The 13,772-nt window shown below is 46.6% G+C and overlaps 1 protein-coding gene across 1 annotated transcript in view; it reads right to left on the bottom strand.

Annotated features, from left to right (window-relative positions):
* Positions 1–13,772, bottom strand: part of LOC135558417 (3',5'-cyclic-AMP phosphodiesterase 4B-like) — a 111,184-nt gene that overhangs the window by 72,255 nt on the left and 25,157 nt on the right. The window lies entirely within an intron of this gene.

Here is a 13,772-nt window from a genome sequence, read left to right as displayed (position 1 = left end):
ATACTATACTGCACTATGCGTCAGTAGAGGATATACTATACTGCTCTATGCGTCAGTAGAGGATATACTATACTGCACTATGCGTCAGTAGAGGATATACTATACTGCACTATGCGTCAGTACAGGATATACTATAATGCACTATGCGTCAGTAGAGGATATACTATACTGCACTATGCGTCAGTACAGGATATACTATAATGCACTATGCGTCAGTACAGGATATACTATAATGCACTATGCATCAGTACAGGATATACTATAATGCACTATGCGTCAGTACAGGATATACTATACTGCACTATGCGTCAGTACAGGATATACTATAATGCTCTATGCGTCAGTGGGGAGTAGGGTGAAGATGCCCCAAGACAATGGCATCAGTTTCCGCCTACTTATGGTTAAGGACTACCGATTTAGGGAGGATAAACTGATCCTAGATCTGTCGCTACAGTGGGTACATTTACCACTATTGTAGCCTATCATGCATTCTATCATTAGGGTTTTATCATACTGGCTGGTGCATTTTGCCTTGGTGCCATACGACTGTAGTTCCCTCTCTGTTCCTCTCTCCAACACCTCCTGCTGAGATCACAAGAATAATAGCAGTCCACAACTCTCTGACCCAGAGAAGACGCATTGGGGAGAGCAAGATGGCAAAACTGACAGAGTTAGAGAAAGACAGAGAGAACACATTGATTTAGGAAGACCAACAAACACAGGGGAAAGATAGAGACCAGCAAACACAGGGGAAAGATAGAGACCAGCAAACACAGGGGAAAGATAGAGACCAGCAAACACAGGAGAAAGATAGAGACCAGCAAACACAGGAGAAAGATAGAGACCAATAAACACAGGAGAAAGGAGTAGAGGCTGAAGGAGGGAAGGAGGGAGGGAGCGAGACAGCGGACAGAGGACGAACTGTCACCCCACCTGCTCTGCAGTCAGTCCCTGCAGTAATTGACTGACAGTAAACACAGCAGCGCTGAGTCCACTGGTATTTCTAGGAAATGTAATTTGTCTGATCTATCCATGTTGTCTGCAGTGGGAGAGTGGCAATACAAACTGACAACCCGCAAATCACAGCCCGACCCTGAGATGGGCCTTTTCCATTACGTTTCACCGCCCTAAAAACAGGATATTTCAATGGCAAAATGTCAATACATTACAATGTATTTATTGGCGTGAAAGGCTTTTTCCTATCGTGTTCCACTTGTGTCACAAAAGAGCCATAAGATATTTGAGTAGAAACATGTCAATATGTTACAGTTGCGTCAGTAATGGTAATGGTTTTACCGTTCTGTGTATTTGTCATGTATTGAGCAGGCGTTTCCAGGATCCAGACGTGTGTCATTCTAATCCGTGATCGATAAAGCTGTTGTCACTTTGAATTGGACAAAGGAAAGGAAAAAAAAGACCTCTCTTTCCCTGCATTGGGTTTAAAAAGACCTCTCTTTCCCTGCATTGGGTTTAAACAGACATCTCTTTCCCTGCATTGGGTTTAAACAGACATCTCTTTCCCTGCATTGGGTTTAAACAGACATCTCTTTCCCTGCATTGGGTTTAAACAGACATCTCTTTACCTGCATTGGGTTTAAACAGACATCTCTTTCCCTGCATTGGGTTTAAACAGACATCTCTTTCCCTGCATTGGGTTTAAACAGACATCTCTTTCCCTGCATTGGGTTTAAACAGACATCTCTTTCCCTGCATTGGGTTTAAACAGACATCTCTTTCCCTGCATTGGGTTTCAAGGTTAATTTTAGTTATGGGAAGGTAATTACTCTTTCTGTACTGAGTTTCATCTTCTTTTCAAATGAATCAGCTTTTATGTTTGCCTTTTCATCTGAATCTTTGATAGACATATCAATGAGCATTGGCATTATTGTCATATCATCAATAAGTTAGTTCACTGTGGTAAAATGTGAATAAATAGATACATCTGTCACGCCTACTCCCTCCCTCCGGCGCTCGACATCGCCAGTCTACTAACCACCGGTCCTGGCAACTATCTCTCCGCACACCTGGCAACCATCTCTCCGCACACCTGGCAACCATCTCTCCACACACCTGGCAACCATCACTGCGCACACCTGGCAACCATCTCTCTGCACACCTGGCAACCATCTCTCCGCACACCTGGCAACCATCACTGCGCACACCTGGCAACCATCACTGCGCACACCTGGCAACCATCACTGCGCACACCTGGCAACCATCACTGCGCACACCTGGCAACCATCTCTCCGCACACCTGGCAACCATCACTGCGCACACCTGGCAACCATCTCTCCGCACACCTGGCAACCACCACTGCGCACACCTGCTCCCTATGGTAACGCACACCTAGCAACACACATCGTTAAGCACACCTGGCAACCATCGTTAAGCACACCTGGACTTCATCACCACCCTGATTACTCTCCCTTCATATAGCCCTCACCAACCTCCATCATCAGGCAGTGTTGATTCTGTTTTCATGTCCAGACGCTGCTCTTGTTTTGTAACACACCATGTTCGTTATTATTAAACTCACCCTCTGCACCTGCTTCCCTGCGTCTCCATTACAAAATACTGCCTCAAGAAATAATGGAAGCAGCAGATAATTACACCATATTCCAGTCGGTCGAGAAACAGGGTCATCTACCCCCCCCAACACCACGACCAGCTGGCTCTACTGGGTACGACCATGAAGGAGGTCCTCTGCGTTCTCCACCACCTCGACACCACCAGCGAGGTTCTCCATACCGCTGACGGAGGGCCTCACACCACGGGTCGTCACAGTGAGCCAGCCATCCGCCCATCGAAATGGCTCTGTTCAGGGCGATCTTCGACTATCCTCCAGAGGGCAGAGAGGGAAGTGAGAGACTTTGTCAACTCCAGCAGGGTGCCCAGACCGCTGCGGAGTACGCCCTCACCTTGCGGACTGTGGCAGTCTCCAGTGGATCGGATGAGCCGGCGCTCTACACTCTATTCTGGACTGCGCAAAGAGTCCAGACAGAGTTGGCATGTCGGATGACAACATATCCTTGGACGCTCTAATCTCGATGGTTATCTGTCTGGATAACCTTCTTCAGGATCGTCAGCGTCCAACTCGCCACTCACTTCCCTCCTTTGGATGTCCTGAGGCATAGCCTGAACCCATGGAGGTAGGGGCCACACCTCTCCTCGGCAGAGTGGCATTGCCGGAGACAGCTGGAGCTGAAAATCACCGCCTGGGGACCAGGATGCCAAAGACCTGCTTTCCCACACCCTGTGGTTCCACATCGCTGGAGGGTCTTGTGAGTGTCCTCCATCCCATCAAGCGGTCGTCCCACATTGTTGGCCCTGTGTGTTGGGACATAGATGTGGACATCCGCCAGGCTCTGGAGAGGGAACCCGCTCCTGCCATCTGCCCTCCAAAGCGCATGTATGTCCCCACGGGGGTGAGAGAGCAGATGTTGACCTGGGCACACACATTCCTCACCGCTGGTCACCCGTACCATCCAATCCCTCTCCGATAAATACTGGTGGCCTACCTTGGCGCAGAACGTTGCCCACTATGTCAACTCATGTTCGGTATGTACTCAATCCAAATTTCCCCGGCATGCTCCAGCAGGTAAACTATTTCCAGTGTCTCAGTGGACTTAGTCACATCTGTCCATAGACTTTGTAACAGATCTCCCACTTTCTGATGGTTTTACCACTATTCTGGTTGACAGATTCTCCAAATCCTGCCGTTTTATCCCTCTCTCTGGTCTACTTACCACTCCAGGTCGCGGAGGCACTATTCCATCAGGTCTTCCCGGCACTAGGGCCTTCCGGAGGACATCTTTTCAGACCGTGGACCCCAATTCGTGGGTCTGGAATGCCTTCATAGAGAAGCTAGGGGCCTCGGCCAGCCTCACATTTGGGTACCGGCCTCTGTCTAACGGGCAGGTGGAGAGGACCAACCAGAAGCTGGGGAGGTTCCTAAGGAGTCACTTCCAGGACCAGCAGTGGGCTCGCTTCCTTCCCTAGATGGAATACAACCAGAACTTTGTCACTCCTCGACCAGGCTGACTCCCTTCCAGTGCATCCTGGGGTATCAGCCGGTCCTAGCTCAGTGGACTCTGAGCTAGACCGAGGTCTCTGCAGTTGACAAGGGGTGTGGAATGCCGCCCACGTGAGGATCCAGAGCACCGTCAGAAGGATCAGGCGGACGGCCACCACAGTGAGGCTCCCGTGTTCCATCCTGGTGATAACATCTGGGTCTCCACCAGGAACGCTCCGCCCCTCGGGAAGCCCCTGGTTTGTGGGGCCACTGAAAGTTCTCCGGAGGGTCAATGAGGTAACCTATCGTTTAGAACTCCCCACCAACTACCGCATGGGAGTCGTGGGGGTCGGCTACAGTACCTGGTGTACTGGGAGGGGTACAATCCTGAGGAACACTCTTGGGTCCTGGTGGCGGACATTTCCATGTCTGCCGACCGGCCTGCTCCTTACCCTCAGGGCCGTCCTCCTGGCCGGTGTCGTCCAGCGAATGGAGCCATGCGTCGGGTTACTGTCACGCCTATTCCTGCTCCCTCCCTCCGGTGCTGGCTGTCGCCGGTTTTCTAACCCCCAGTCCTGGCAAGCCGCATTGTGCACACCTGCTCCCCATCGTTAAGCACACCTGCTCCCCATCGTTAAGCACACCTGCTCCCCATCGTTAAGCACACCTGCTCCCCATCGTTAAGCACACCTGCTCCCCATCGTTAAGCACACCTGCTCCCCATCGGTAACCACACCTGCTCCCCATCGTTAAGCACACCTGGACTTCATCACCACCCTGATTACTCTCCCTTCATATAGCCCTCACCAACCCCCATCATCAGGCAGTGTTGGTTCTGTTTTCATGTCCAGACGCTGCTCTTGTTTTGTAACACACCATGTTCGTTATTATTAAACTCACCATCTGCACCTGCTTCCTAATTCCCTTCGTCTTCGTCACAACATCAAAATGGTCACGTTTTTATAAGGGAATGATCAAAGTTTTCAAATCTTGTCAGATAATGCACCTGTTAGAAATCAGCTTAAAGTCAGAAGTACGAGGGATATATTACATACAGCTCTGGAAAAATAAAAGTCCACCGTTTCTCTGGTTTTACTGTTTATAGGTATGTGTGTTTGGGTAAAATGAACATTGGTTTTCTATAAACGACTGACAACATTTCTTCCAAATAAAAATAGTAATTTAGAGCATTTCAGAAAATGACAACTGTTGTCAGACCTCGTATAATGCAAAGAAAATAAGTTCATATTCATTTTTAAACACAATACTAATGTTTCAACTTAGGAAGAGTTCAAAAATCAATATTTGGTGGAATAACCCTCCAGGGCTGGCCATGACAGGGTCTTGATCTGGTGGTCCTCCATCTACACCTTCATTGACCTGGCTGCGTGGCATGGAGCATTGTTCTGCTGGAAAAACCAATCCTCAGAGTTGGAGAACATTGTCAGTGCAGAAGGATGCAGGTTTTCTTCCTTGTGGCTTGATTCAAGCGTCCTTCACAAAGACAAATCTGCCCCCATTCCCGCCTTGCTGAAGAACCCCCAGATCATCACCGATCCTCCTCCAGATATCACAGTGGATGTGAGACACTGTGGCTTGTAGGCCTCTCCAGGTGTTCTAAACCTTTTGACCGGTAGTGTAGAAAAGGTGTGTGCCTTTCCTAATCATGTCCAACAAATGAATTTACCACAGGTGGACTCCAAGTTGTACAAAAAGCAAGGATGTTCAATGGAAACAGGATGCACCTGAGCTCAATTTCAAGTCTCATAGCAAAGCTTCTGGATACTTATGTTATTCAGTTAATTTTAACGTGATACATTTTCACATTTCTAAAAACCTGTTTCCACTTTGTCAATAATGGGGTATTGTGTGTAGATTGATTGGGATTTTTAACAATTTAATCCATTTTAGAATAAGGCTGTAACGTAACAACATTTCGAAAAGGTCAAGGGGTCTGAATACACTGTATATAATGAAATCGGCCATGAAAGAACAAGAAAACCAACGACTTAAGTTAAAGACTCAAATCACTTGAGTTTGAATGGGGGTAGAAAATGGAGCCGCGTTCAACGGTGACAGGGAAGACAACAAGGCCACGGGTCGAACAAAGCCCAAGAGACACAAACGCCTGGCCACAGAGCGTGGCGTGCACGGAAACACTCACAGACTGGATCAGAAAGGATGAGTCGTGGGTTACTACCAAGGAAAGGTTACTACCAAGGAAAGGTTACTACCAAGGAAAGGTTACTACCAAGGAAAGGTTACTACCAAGGAAAGGTTACTACCAAGGAAAGGTTACTACCAAGGCACCTAGAGGTTTTAACGTATACATTTGAAAACACAATAAAGGCAGTAAACACCATTCTGTAGTCCTACAGTCTGTTTGATCACCAACTGTTTGTGTTTCTGTGGCACAATGTATCCACACACTCCATGTACATATAGCGTTGAAGTCAACAAAAACAGGACAAAGCACCAGTCTCCTGGTATAGGTATCTTCATAATAATAGTACGTCTTCATAATAATAACCAGAGTTGATATGTAAATATGACGTGCAGTAGGATATTCAGGATATGAAAAACACTAGTAGCCTGCAGCACACTGCGAATCAATGACGTGCAGTAGGATATTGAGGATATGAAAAACACTAGTAGCCTGCAGCACACTGCGAATCAATGACATGTGTAGTATAATCCTCAGGATATGAAAAACATATCGTTTTCAACGTGGTTCTATTACCTTGGTTTCTTTGTTTCACTCGGGTTCTATTTGACTCAGGTATGTGTCCTTGTGAATGAGTACAATGGTCTCTTGTCTCAAGAGGTGTACACTTAACAAAAATAACAAAAAGTGTCAAGAGGCCAATTTGTCATCGGTGGTGACATTGTTGCCATTGAGATTGTAACAATGTCACCGTTGTGGATTGAAAACATCACCAACCTTTCACTCCAGGGTCTTTATTTTTTTACTATTTTCTACATCTCTGAGGCTGGTAACTAATGAACTTATCCTCTGCAGCAGAGGTAACTTTGGGTCTTCCTTCCCTGTGGCGGTCCTCATGAGAGCCAGTTTCATCATAGCGCTTGATGGGTTTTTGCGACTGCACTTAAAAGTTAAAAGTTCTTGAAATTTTCCGGATTGACGGACCTTCATGTCTTAAAGTAATGATGGACTGTCGTTTCTCTTTGCTTATTTGAGCTGTTATTGCCATAATATGGACTTGGTCTTTGACCAAATAGTTCTATCTTCTGTATACCACCCCTACCTTGTCACATAATTCCACAAATGAACAAGGCACATCTGTTAATTGAAATGCCTTCCAGGTGACTACCTCATGAAGCTGGTTGAGAGAATGCCAAGAGTGTGCAAAGCTGTCATTTAAGGCATAGGGTGGCTACTTTGAAGAATCTCACATTTTAAATATATTTTGATATGTTTAACACTTTTTTGGTTACTACATGATTCCATGTGTTATTTCATAGTTTTGATGACTTCAATACCGCATGTGTGTTTGACTCAATAAGCCCAATGTCTTAGCTCCTAAATCTTAGAGGAGGTTTGGGAAACAAAACAAACAGTGGCATAATCACTTAACCAGTCCTTAGGAACATGATGTGTTGGAACAATCACTGCTGTAACAGCTGAATTACTGACTCTAATAGTAACCCGTAAGGCTGTTTGGCATCCATTATTGAGAACTGTGTCACAACGGTGTGCTGCTGTGTAAAGGAGAACAGATAAAACATCATTATCATTTCAATGAATCGAATCAAAGTGTTATATGTGTCATAAAGCCCTTCATACATCAGCTGCTGTCACAAAGTGTTATATGTGTCATAAAGCCCTTTATACATCAGCGGCTGTCACAAAGTGTTATATGTGTCATAAAGCCCTTTATACATCAGCGGCTGTCACAAAGTGTTATATGTGTCATAAAGCCCTTTATACATCAGCGGCTGTCACAAAGTGTTATATGTGTCATAAAGCCCTTTATACATCAGCGGCTGTCACAAAGTGTTATGTGTGTCATAAAGCCCTTTATACATCAGCGGCTGTCACAAAGTGTTACACAGAAACCCAGCCCAAAATGCCAAACTGCAATGCCGATGTAGAAGCACAATAGCTAGGAAAAACTCCAGAAAGGCCGGAACCTAGGATGAAACCTCGGGAAGAACCAGGCTCTGAGGGGTAGTCAGTCCACTTCTGGCTGTGCCGGGTGGAGATAAGGCTGTGTGCAATATACAGACATGCAGATCTGCTAGATGTGAATTCACAAAAGCGGAAAAATGATTTCTGCGACTTATGCAAACTTTTGTTTTGTTGAAGTGCAAAGACAATCAACTTCCAAGGTGCCAAACCCAAGGACATAGAAAATGGTAGGAGGTACAGATCTATAAGAGATGGTGGCTGACGGTACCTTGGGTGTACCTGGGAGTTGCCTGATTCAAAGTGGTCTTTCTGGACACTGTTGCACTAAATGAGCTGGCCTGCCCATCTGATACACTGAGCTTTCATCCCTCTGAGGAGTGAGAACAAACAGATGGGCCCTTCTCCCTCTCCCCTTTGCTCTCTCCCACCCCCCCTCCCTCTCTCCCCTTCTCTCTCTCTCTCCCACCCCCCCTCCCTTTCCCCTTCTCTCTCTCTCTCCCACCCCCCTCCCTCTCCCCTTTGCTCTCTCCCCCCCCCTCCCTCTCCCCTTTGCTCTCTCCCCCCTCCCTCTCTCCCCTTCTCTCTCTCCCCTTTGCTCTCTCCCACCCCCCTCCCTCTCCCCTTGCTCTCTCCCCCTTCTCTCTCTCCCCCTTGCTCTCTCTCCCCCTCCCTCTCTCCCCTTCTCTCTCTCCCCTTTGCTCTCTCCCCCCCCCTCCCTCTCTCCCCTTCTCTCTCTCCCCTTTGCTCTCTCCCCCCCTCCCTCTCTCCCCCCTTTTCTCTCTCCTCTTTGCTCTCTCCCACCCCCCCTCCCTCTCCCCTTGCTCTCTCCCCCCCTCCCTCTCTCCCCCTTTTCTCTCTCCCCTTTGCTCTCTCCCACCCCCCCTCCCTCTCCCCTTTGCTCTCCCCCCCTCCCTCTCTCCCCCTTTTCTCTCTCCTATTTGCTCTCTCCCACCCCCTCTCCCTCTCCCCTTCTCTCTCTCCCACCCCCCTCCCTCCCTCTCTCCCCTTGCTCTCTCCCACCCCCTCCCTCTCTCCCCTTCTCTCTCTCCCCTTTGCTCTCTCCCACCCCCCCTCCCTCTCTCCCCTTCTCTCTCTCACACCCCCTCTCTCCCTCTCCCCTTCTCTCTCTCTCCCCACCCACCCACCCCTCCCTCTCTCCCCTTCTCTCTCTCCCACCCACCCCTCCCTCTCTCCCACCCACCCACCCCTCTCCCCTTCTTGCTCTCCCACCCACCCCTCCCTCTCTCCCACACCCTCTCCCCTTCTCTCTCTCCCCACCCACCCCCCCCTCTCTCCCCCACCCCCCTCTCTCCCCTTCTCTCTCTCCCACCCCCCCCTCCCTCTCTCCCCTTCTCTCTCTCCCACCCCCTCCCTCTCTCCCACCCCCTCCCCCTCTCTCCCCCCCCTCCCTCTCTCCCACCCTCCCTCTCTCCCACCCCTCCCTCCCTCTCTCCCACCCCCCCCACCCCCTCCCTCTCTCCCCCACCCCCCCTCTCTCCCCTTCTCTCTCTCCCACCCCCCTCCCTCTCTCCCCTTTTCTCTCCCACCCCCTCCCTCTCTCCCACCCCCTCCCTCTCTCCCCTTCTCTCTCTCTCCCACCACCCCTCCCTCTCTCCCCTTCTCTCTCTCCACCCCTCCTCCCTCTCTCTCTCTCTCCTTCTCGCTCTCCCACCACCCCTCCCTCTCCCCCCCTCTCCCACCCCCTCCCTCTCTGCAGTCTGCCCTGTCGGACACCCATCTGTTTCTGGACGGTCATCTGCTCATGACTCAGCACCTCCCTCCCTCCCAGACAGCACCTTCCTTTATTTCTGTTAGAGAGGAAGGATGAAGTAGCCGAGTAACACATTAATACAGAACTACTTACTGAACCAAAATGTAAACGCAACACGGAACAATTTCAATTTACAGTTCATATAAGGAAATCAGTCAATTTAAATAAATTAGGGGCGGCAGGGTAGACTAGTGGTTAGAGCGTTGGACTAGTAACCGAAAGGTTGCAGGTTCCAATCCCCGAGCTGACAAGGTACAAATCTGTCGTTCTGCCCCTAAACAGGCACTGAACCCACTGTTCCTAGGCCGTCATTGAAAATAAGAATTTGTTCTTAACGATCTTGCCTAATTAAATAAAGGTAAAATTAAATTAGGTCCTAATCTATGGATGTCACATGACTGGGAATTCAGATATGCATTTGTTTGTCACAGACTAAAAAGGTAGGTGCATATGTAATGGATGTGAAACGGCTAGCTAGTTAGCAGTGGTGTGCGCTAAATAGCGTTTCAATCAGTGACGTCACTTGCTCTGAGACCTTGAAGTAGTAGTTCCACTTGCTCAGCAAGGGCCGTGTCGAGCGATGGGTAACGATGCTTCGTGGGTGATGTGTGCAGAGGGTCCCTGGTTCGGGCGAGGGGACGGTCTAAAGTTATACTGTTACACATAGATCAAATGGTATAATCACCATTTGCCTCATGCATAGAGTTGATCAGGCTGTTGATTGTGGCATGTGGAATGTTGTCCAGAGCATCCCAAACATGCTCAATGGGTGACATGGAAGAACTGCGACATTTTCAGATTCCAGGAATTGTGTACAGATCCTTGCGTCATGGGGCCGTGTATTATCATGCTGAAACATGAGGTGATGGCGGTGGATGACTGGCACGAGTATCGACCTCAGGATAATGTCACAATATCTATGTGCATTCAAATTGCCATTGATAAAATGCAATTGTATCTGTAGCTAATCCCTGTCCATACCAAAACTGCACATTTTAGAGAGGCCCCCAGAAAAAAAGGTGTAAAGATCACGCTGTTTAATCAGCTTCTTGATATGCATTGGCAGCAGCTAATGGGGATCCCTAATAAATATTGTTTCATCAGTTTACTGATATGCCACACCTGTCAGGTGGATGGATAATCTTAGCAAATGAGAAATGTTCACCAAACAGGGATGTAAACAAATATGTGCACATAATTAGAGAGAAATAAGCTTTTTGTGCGCATGGAACATTTCTGGGATCTTTTATTTCGGGTCATGAAACACAGGACCAAGACTATACATGTTGCGTTTATATTTTTGTTCAGTGTATTCCTTATGAATGTGATATGAAATGCTTATATACCTACATAGTGCACTTAAGTAATCATGAAATGCATATGTACAGCGTATGAATTTGTTACGAAGTCCTTATGTACAGCGTATGAATTTGTTACGAAGTCCTTATGTACAGCGTATGAATTTGTTACGAAGTCCTTATGTACAGCGTATGAAATTGTTACGAAGTCCTTATTTACAGCTTATGAATTTGTTACGAAGTCCTTATGTACAGCGTATGAATTTGTTTACGAAGTCCTTATGTACAGCTTATGAATTTGTTACGAAGTCCTTATGTACAGCGTATGAATTTGTTTACGAAGTCCTTATGTACAGCTTATGAATTTGTTACGAAGTCCTTATGTACAGCTTATGAATTTGTTACGAAGTCCTTATGTACAGCTTATGAATTTGTTACGAAGTCCTTATGTACAGCTTATGAATTTGTTACAAAGTCCTTATGTACAGCTTATGAATTTGTTACGAAGTCATTATGTACAGCTTATGAATTTGTTACGAAGTCTTTATGTACAGCTTATGAATTTGTTACGAAGTCCTTATGTACAGCTTATGAATTTGTTACGAAGTCCTTATGTACAGCTTATGAATTTGTTACGAAGTCCTTATGTACAGCTTATGAATTTGTTACGAAGTCCTTATGTACAGCTTATGAATTTGTTACGAAGTCCTTATGTACAGCGTATGAATTTGTTTACGAAGTCCTTATGTACAGCGTATGAATTTGTTACGAAGTCCTTATGTACAGCTTATGAATTTGTTACGAAGTCCTTATGTACAGCTTATGAATTTGTTATGAAGTCCTTATGTACAGCTTATGAATTTGTTACGAAGTCCTTATGTACAGCTTATGAATTTGTTACGAAGTCCTTATGTACAGCTTATGAATTTGTTACGAAGTCCTTATGTACAGCTTATGAATTTGTTACGAAGTCCTTATGTACAGCTTATGAATTTGTTACGAAGTCATTATGTACAGCTTATGAATTTGTTATGAAGTCCTTATGTACAGCTTATGAATTTGTTACGAAGTCCTTATGTACAGCTTATGAATTTGTTACAAAGTCCTTATGTACAGCTTATGAATTTGTTACGAAGTCCTTATGTACAGCTTATGAATTTGTTACGAAGTCCTTATGTACAGTGCATTCGGAAAGTATTCAGACCCCTTGATCTCTTTTTTACATTGTTACGTTACAGCCTTATTCTAAAATGTATTAAATCATTTTTTTCCTCATCAATTTACACACAATACCCGATAATCACAAAGCAAAAACAGGTTTTTAGAATGTTTTTGCAAATGTATTACAAATAAGAAACCGTATTTACATAAGTATTCAGACCCTTCGCTATGAGACTCGAAATTGAGCTCAGGTGCATCCTGCTTCCATTGATCATTCTTGAGGTGTTTCTACAATTTGATTGGAGTCCAACTGTGGTAAATTCAATTACTTGGACATGATTTGGAAAGGCCCACACCTGTCTATATATGGTCCCACAGTTGACAGTGCATGTCAGAACAGAAACCAAGCCATGAAGTCAAAGGTATTGTCAGTAGAGCTCTGAGACAGGATTGTGTCGAGACACAGATCTGGGGAAGGGTACCAAAATATGTCTGCAGCATTGAAGGTCCCCAAGAATACAGTGGCCTCCAACATTCGTAAATGGAAGCCTAGAGCTGGCCGCCAGGCCAAACTGAGCTATCTGTGGAAAAGGGTCTTGGTCAGGGAGGTGACCAATAACTGGATGGTCACTCTGACAGAGCTCCAGAGTTACTCTGTGGAGATGGGAGAACCTTCCAGAAGGACAACCATCTCTCAAACACTCCACCAATCAGGCCTTTATGGTAGAGTGGCCAGACGAAAGCCACTCCTCAGTAAAAGGCACATGACAGCCCGCTTGGAGTTTGCCAAAAGACACCTAAAGACTCACAGACCATGAGAAACAAGATTCTCTGGTCTGATGAAACCAAGATTGAAGTCTTTGGCCTGAATGCCAAGCGTCACTTTTTGAGGAAACTTCCCTATGGTGAAGCATGGTGATGGCAGCTGGGGATGCTTTTCAGATGCAGGGACTAGGAGACTAGTCAGGAATCGAGTAACAGAGAAATCCTTGATGAAAACCTGCTCCAGGGCGCTCAGGACCTCAGACTGGGGTGAAGGTTCACCTTCCAACAGGACAACAATCCTAAACACACAGCCAAGACAACACAGGAGTGGCTTCGGGACAAATCTCAATGTCCTTGAGTGGCCCAGCCAGAGCCTGGACTTGAACTCGATCAAACATCTCTGGAGAGACCAGAAAATAGCTGTGCAGCGATGCTCCCCATTCAAGCTGAAAGAGCTTGAGAGGATCTGCAGAGAAAAATGGGAGAAACTCACCAAAAATACAGGTGTGAAAAGATTGCAGCGTCATGCCCATGAAGACTAGAGGATGTAATCGCTGCCAAAGGTGCTTCAACAAAGTACTAAGTAAAGGGTCTGACTACTTATGTAAATGTAAT

Source organism: Oncorhynchus masou, chromosome 17 (assembly GCF_036934945.1).
Source record: "Oncorhynchus masou masou isolate Uvic2021 chromosome 17, UVic_Omas_1.1, whole genome shotgun sequence".
NCBI classification, from domain to species: Eukaryota; Metazoa; Chordata; class Actinopteri; order Salmoniformes; family Salmonidae; genus Oncorhynchus; species Oncorhynchus masou.
Note: the sequence above shows the minus strand (reverse complement) of the source record. Positions and strands in the feature narration are given on the sequence as shown.